We start from the raw sequence: 7,510 nt of genomic DNA on the forward strand, positions 1-7,510 counted from the left end.
TCAACACTTGTTGCCTCCTGTAATAAGGACAAACGACTTCTTTTACTCTTCTGCTTTCTAGGTCTCTTTCTGGTACATCTCATTGGCAGAATCTAAATTATATCTAGAACCTTACTGGCAAAGATGTGAAAATGGTTCATTAGGGCAAATCGCGAGTCCTTGCATGACAATGTAGTGGCAACTGTTTCACTTAAATTTGAAGAGCAGCACCCCAGTGAGGCGCTGAGCAGCCCCACCACCGCAGCTGGCCTTGTGACCATCCCAGCCCGGGAGGAGCCGCAGCTGCCAGCCGCCGGCCCCAGTCACCTTCACCGCAGCCATGAGCAGCGAGACCCAGCAGCCGCCCGCTGCCCCCGCCCTCAGCACTGCAGACCCCGAGCCGGGTCTGATGGGCAGCGGTGCAGGGAGCGGTGGCCCCGGCGACCTCACATTGGCGGTGCCTAACGGCGGCGACAAGGTCATCGCAACGAAGGTTTTGGGAACAGTAAAATGGTTCAACGTAAGAAACGGATATGGCTTCATCAAGAGGAATGACACCAAGGAAGATGTATTTGTACACCAGACTGCCATAAAGAAGAAGAACCCCAGGAAGTACCTTCGCAGCATAGGAGACAGAGAGACTGTGGAGTTTGATGTTGTTGAAGGAGAAAAGGACGCGGAGACAGCAAATGTTACAGGCCCTTGTGGAGTTCCAGCGCAAGGCGGTACATGTGCACCAGTCCGTAACCATTATAGACGCTCTCCACATCGCAGGGGTCTTCCACTCAACCACCAGCAGAATTACCAGAATAGTGTGAGTGGGGAAAAGGATGAGGGATCGGAGAGTGCTCCCGAAGGCCAGGCCCTACCGCAGGCGAAGGTTCCCACCTTACTACATGCGGAGACCCTATGGGTGATGACCACTGTATTCCAACCCTCCTGTGCAGGTTGGAGGGTGCTGACAACCAGGGTGCAGGGGAACAAGGTAGACCAGTGAGACAGAATATGTATCAGGGTTATAGACCATGATACCACAGGGGCCCTCCTGGCCAAAGACAGCCCAGAGAGGACGGCAATGAAGATGAGAAAAAATCAAGGAGATGAGACCCAAGGTCAGCAGCCGCCTCAATGTCTGTACCGCCGCAACTTCAATTACTGACGCAGGCGCCCAGAAAACCCTAAACCACGAGATGGCAAAGAGACAAAAGCAGCCTATCCACCAGCTGAGAATTCATCTGCTACGAGGCTGAGCAGGGCAGGGCTGAGTAAATGCCCACTTATCATCTCTACCATCATCCGGTTTAGTCATCCAACAAGAAGAAATGAATATGAATAAGAAATGAACAAAAGATTGGAGCCCAAGACCTTAAGTGCTTGCTTTTTGCCTGTTGACCAGATAACCAGAACTATCTGCGTTATCTATGCAGCATGGGGTTTTTATTATTTTTACCTAAAGACGTCTCTTTTTGGTAATGAAAAATATTTTTTTTAAAGCCTTGTTTTTCTCAATACACTTTTAAAGGTTTTTAAATTGTTTAATATCTGGTCAAGTTTGAGATTTTTAAGAACCTCATTGTTAATTTGTAATAAAAGTTTACAGCTTGATTTTTTTCAAAAAAGTCAAACTGCAAGCACCTATTAATAAATATCTTTAAAATTAAATTAAAACAGCACGATGCAAAAGAAGTCTTAATAATGAAAACATGATTATGGAAGTTTAAGGTAATTAGGAGATAATATCAGGAAGTTAAAAATAAATACCATTTTCAACCTAGCACACACGTACACGAATGTGTGTGTGTGTGTGTGTGTGTGTATCCTTCACACAAGAAATGGAGATACAAGAGCAATGACCTAAGGTTTTAGCAGCACTGTATCTTTTGTTTAAGGAGAGATCCATGAGTGGATATGAAGATTAGAAATAGTCTAGTGCTCAAGGTTTTACTGTCTAATGGGAAAGTCAAATCCTATTTAAATTGATAAATCTAGAAAATAATGAACATTCAACAAATCCAACTCTAACAGTAAAAGCATATACAGTAAGATCAATAGAATAAGAATGATATGAACATTTTTAATCTGGAAAGACCATATTTTTGTTATTTTAAAATTTCTCTTAATATTTAAATACAATATGCATATACAATATACAATGTACAATATTTTATTGATGCATAAATCATAAGTGTACAGTTAGATGAATTTTCTCAAAGTGAATATATGGATAACCATCATTCAGGCCAAGAAATATAATATTTTCAGCAGCACTGAAGCACAGTCACCCAAGAATGACCACTATCTTGACTTTAAACATCACGAATTAGTTCTCCTTGGTTTTAAACTTTATATATATACAGTAGAATGAATACACAAGCTTTAGTATATTCAAAGAATGGAAACTGCACAGCAATGAGAGTGAACACACTAGGAAAGAAAGGGAAGTCCTGGGCTATTGAGTTTACATATTAGTCAACTATATTAGCTATTGCCAAATGCTTTTCCAAAATGAATCTAACAGTTTATTCTCCTACCAGGAGTATGTAGGAAATCAGCCTGTTTTACATCCTAACCAAAACTTGGTACTATCTGCTTTTAAAATTTTAACCATTATTATGAGCATTTAACAGTTTCTCAATCTGATTTTAATTAACATTCCTCTGATGACTAATTGATGCTGACTACATGTTAATATGTTTACTGGAGATTTGGAATCATCTATATGGAAGAACCTGTTCAAGTCAGATTATCAGTCTTTTATTAAATTGATTTGAAGAAGTTCATTATATATTTTGGAAGGAAATCCTTTATTGGATATCTGTATTCCTTCTTTTTACCAGAGCAAACATTGATCTACTGTGAAATTCTCCATCATAACCGTTCTATCATTTTCTTCCCATACGCGCTGCCAAATCTGAATTTCATGTCATCATCACATAGCTATTAAATAAATCCATACCCTCCCAATTTCCAGGGCTTTATTTTTTATTTCTGTTTATAGCATTACAATTTTAGTTCTAATAAAATCTCATTTTCATTATTGCATTTTCCAGCTTAAGAATTAATAAGAGTTGTGCTGTCAGAAGGGCAAGAAATTTTATTGCCAGAAAATCCTGTGAGGGGGGAAGAAAGGTAGGACAGGAAGATGGAGAAGAGGGAAAGAATTCTACACTGCAAGTCTGGGCTCTGTGAAGGAAAGAATTAGCAAGGAAGAGTCTCAGACTGCAGCACAGTTTTAGGAAAATTTACATCAGGCTAATACGGTATCCTGGGACCAAAGTTGCCCTGTGAGATTATTCCTACATCTCATAGGAATGGATCTGCCTTAGTATCACTGTGACTTTCAGTCATTTACTGGCAGCCACCTGTGGGTGCTCCTGGGGTCTTTTGTCTATTACATGAGATCTTAGAGCTGCACTTTCATGGTTGACACAAGAGCTCATTATAAATGACCTAAACAAATCAAAAATCTCCAATACTTCACAATCTTGGCTCACTTTTTTTTTTAAATCAAGCTTATCACTTACTACCCCCTTCCACAAAATTCTTGTTCCAGTCCTTACTGCACCTTTCTCTTATTCCCCATCTCCTTAGCTGCCATCTTTGTCACTGTTCCTCTATTATATGTTGTACTCGTTTACTATAATATTCTTGCACTACACTTCCACTTACTGAAGGTCAACTCTTTCATCAGTTGCTCAAATTCCATCTTCTCCATTAGCTCACTGCTCCAATGACCTTTACTTTTTTCTAATTCTCTTTAGCATTTATATTCCAAATCCTTATAGTATTTGACTTCTTATTGTTGTTGGCGTGCTACTAGATATATAATTTCCTTAACTTTATATATTATCTGAGAGAAAAAAAATCAGAGGATTATATCTTCTACAGTGTTTTCATGTTCTAGGAATGAGAGCTCCTCATATGTGTACTCCTAGCACCCTGCATGTCTCCTATAGTGGCATTTACCAAACTGCATTAGATTCATTTGATCGTTCAATCTATTATACCTATCATGCATAACATGCTCAAAATATATTTATTGAACAGATTACTGAATAGTTCTAACTTTATAGTTATTTTATTATTTCATCCTCTATGTACTTTGTGTTTTAGTAACATACACTCAACTGTGATTTAATTTTTCTCAGATTTATAACTCATTTGGTGCCCAGCATTTTGGAGTGATATCACTGAACCAGGGAATGCAGCTTTACTGATGAAACCTACATCTTATATCTATTTTTATTGTCATGCTTTCAGTGTAATTGATTATAGGGATATCTGATTTTTACATACCTTTTTTAGATTATTGTCAAACTACTAACATTAGTGAACTTTATACTTTGGATTAATAAAAAGCAGGAAATGACTTAAGAAAAAATATTTCATTGGATAAATTTTGAATATTTCCCATTATTCAATAATAAGAGTATAAAATTCTATTAAATGATCTAACCTCCCTATTTACTAAAGTAAGCCTAGTCCAGAAGTTGTGCAAATTCTACCTTAAAAGATCACTAATGGATACTTCAAAAACAAACAAACAAGCTCATTGAAAAAGAGATCAGATTTGTGGTTTCCAGAAGTGGGGGGAGGGGGAAATGGATGAAGGTAGTCAAAAGATACAAACTCCCAGTTATAAGATAAATAAATAGTAGGGATGTAATTTACAACGTGATGAATACAGTAAGCACTGCTGTATGCTATGTATGAAAATGCTTTAAAGAGTAAATCCGAAGAGTTCACATCACGTGGAAAAATTTGTTTTCTATTTCTTCAATTTTGTATCTATATGAGATGATGAATGTTCACTAAACGTATTGTGGTCATCATTTCATAATGTTATGTTAAGTCAAATCATTGTGCTGTATACCCTAAACTTATACAGTGCTGTATGTCAACTATATCTCAATAAAACTGGAAGAAAAAAATGGTATGTAATGGTACGTACTAGAATGCTATGAAAAATCAACAGTAACACCAGTAATAATTACATTTGCTTGAATAACTTCAAGGTCATCTTTAATGAGAGAATGAAAACAAAAAACAAAGAAACAAAACACTCAGCACATTTCCATTTCCATAGCCCAAGACAAAACAACACTTGACTTTTTTGCAAGAACTTTCATAGTTAAAACCCCCAATACGACTTCTAAGTTTTTATTTTAAAAACTTGTATTTGACTATAGTAAGAATAACATAATTAAATCAACATAATCCAGTCAATATCCTCTTATTTTCATTTCCAAGGATGAAAAACTCTGCACATAGTAAATATTAGCAAAGTTGAGCACAAAGTTATATATGATGAAATCGAAATGTGATTAAATTTATAAGCAATCTCTGCTTTCTTGCAGAGAGAATAACATCAACATTGTACAGATATTTTAGAATTAGATTGGCTAATAACTCAAATGGAAATTAAATATGCCTGATTTTGTTATCATGGACATGGAACAGACTTATGAAAAATATGGGAAAATATGTGTCTCTGATGAACACAGGGCATCCTCACTTTCTATAGTGTGGTAGGCAGACTAATTGTTCCCTCAAAATGTCCACCCCCTATTCCCTTGAACTTAGATTAGGTAATTAAGGTTGCTAAGCAACTGACCTTGAGAGGGGAATGTTATTCTGGATTATTGGGGTGGCGTGGGGGGCAATATAAAGGGTTCTTATTCAGAGTCAGAGTGATATAATGTGAGGAGTACTCAACCAGCCATTTCTTACTTTGAAGATGGAAAAGAGCCATGAGACAAAGAATGCACACAGCATCCAGAAGCTGAAAAATGAAAGAAAACAGATTGGGTCCATAATGGGATGAATGGTGGCCCCCCTCAAAAAATATGTCTATGTAAAATCCCTATACACTGTGTAAACTGAATGTTACCTTATTTGGAAAATATAATTTTTCAGGTGTAATTAAACTACAAATCTTGAGATAAGATTATCCTGGATTATCTGCGTGGGCCCCAAATCCAATGACAAATGTTCTTATAAGATAAAGAAACAGGGAGATTTGAGACAGACAGAAGAATAGAAGACAGTGGAGAGGAGAAAGCAATTAAAGATGAAGGCAAAGATTGAAGTGATATAGCCACAAGCCAAAAAACATGTGAAGCTACCCGAAGCTGGAAGAGTCGAGGAAGGATTCTCTCCTAGAGCCTCCAAAGTGAGGGTGGCACTTTCTGACACCTTGATTTTGGATTTCTGGCTTCCGGAATATAAAAGGATAAATTTTTGCTTTTTTAAGCCACTAAATATGTGGTAATTTGTTATGGCAGCCTTAGGAATCTAATACAATCCCATAAAGCCCCCAGAAAGGAATGCAGCTCTACCAAAACATTAATTTTAGCCAAGTGTGACCCATTTTGAACTTCTAACCTCCAGGACTGTGAGATGATATATTTGTAATGTTTTAAATCACTTACAATTGTGGTAATTTGTTATGGTAGCTATGGGAAACTAGTATGCATAGCTATACAAAATATGGTGTTTCAACATTTCTCTAAAAAGAGCACAGACTTCAAGTGAGCCTTTGACACTCTCCAGAAAACCTACCAAGTAATTTTTTTCTGGTAAGTTTCTGCAAGATCTCTAATGACAATTTTACATACTCTCCTTGCTAATCAAACTCCCAACCCTTTTTCTGTCTGACTTATTTCACTTAGGAAACTACCCTCAAAGTCCATCTGTGTTGTTGCAAATGGCAGGAATTCTGTCTTCTTATGGATGAATAGTATTCCATTGAATACATATACCACATTTTCTTTATATTCATCTGTTGATGGACACTTAAGTTGTTCCTCTGTCTTGGCTACTGTAAATAATGCTGCAATAAATACTGGGGTGCTGGTATCTCTGTGTCCTAGTGATTTTGTTTCCTATGGTATATACCCAGAAGTAGAATTGCTGGATAATATGGTAGCTCTATTTTTAATTTTTTGCGGGCCCTCTGTACTATTTTCCATAGTGGCTGCACGAACTTACATCCCCACCAACGGTGCACAAGGGTTTTCTTTTCTCCACAACCTTGTCATCATTTATTATCTCCTTTTAGATAATAGCCATTCTAACGGGTGTGAAGAGATGTCTCACTGTGGTTTTGATTTGCATTTCCCTAATGAATAGTAATGTCAAGCACCTTTTCATATACCTGTTGGACATCTGAATATCTTCTTTGGAAAAATGTCTATTCAGGTCCTTTGCCCATTTTAAAAATTGGATTATTATTATTGAGTTGTATAAGTCGTTTACATATTTTGGATATTAACCTCTTAGCAAGTACATGATTTGCAAATATTTTCTCCTATTCCATAGGTTGCCCTTTATTTTGCTGATGGATTCTTTTACTCTGCAGAAGCATTTTAGCTTGATGTTGTCCTACTTGTTTAGCTTTGCTTTTGTTGCTTGTGTTTTGGGTGTCACATCCAAGACATCATTGCCAAGACCCATTTCAAGGAACCTGTCTTCTTCCAGTTCTATGATTTCAGGTCTTACATTTAAGTCTTCAATCCATTTTTGTTTATGG

General features: G+C 37.1%; 1 pseudogene; it reads left to right on the forward strand.

Annotated features, from left to right (window-relative positions):
• The first annotated feature begins 319 nt into the window (after window positions 1–319).
• Window positions 320–1,315, forward strand: LOC112395763 (nuclease-sensitive element-binding protein 1 pseudogene; annotated as a pseudogene).
• Window positions 1,316–7,510: the final 6,195 nt, after the last annotated feature.

Source organism: Neophocaena asiaeorientalis, unplaced genomic scaffold (assembly GCF_003031525.2).
Source record: "Neophocaena asiaeorientalis asiaeorientalis breed wild unplaced genomic scaffold, Neophocaena_asiaeorientalis_V1.1 scaffold316, whole genome shotgun sequence".
Lineage (NCBI taxonomy): Eukaryota > Metazoa > Chordata > Mammalia > Artiodactyla > Phocoenidae > Neophocaena > Neophocaena asiaeorientalis.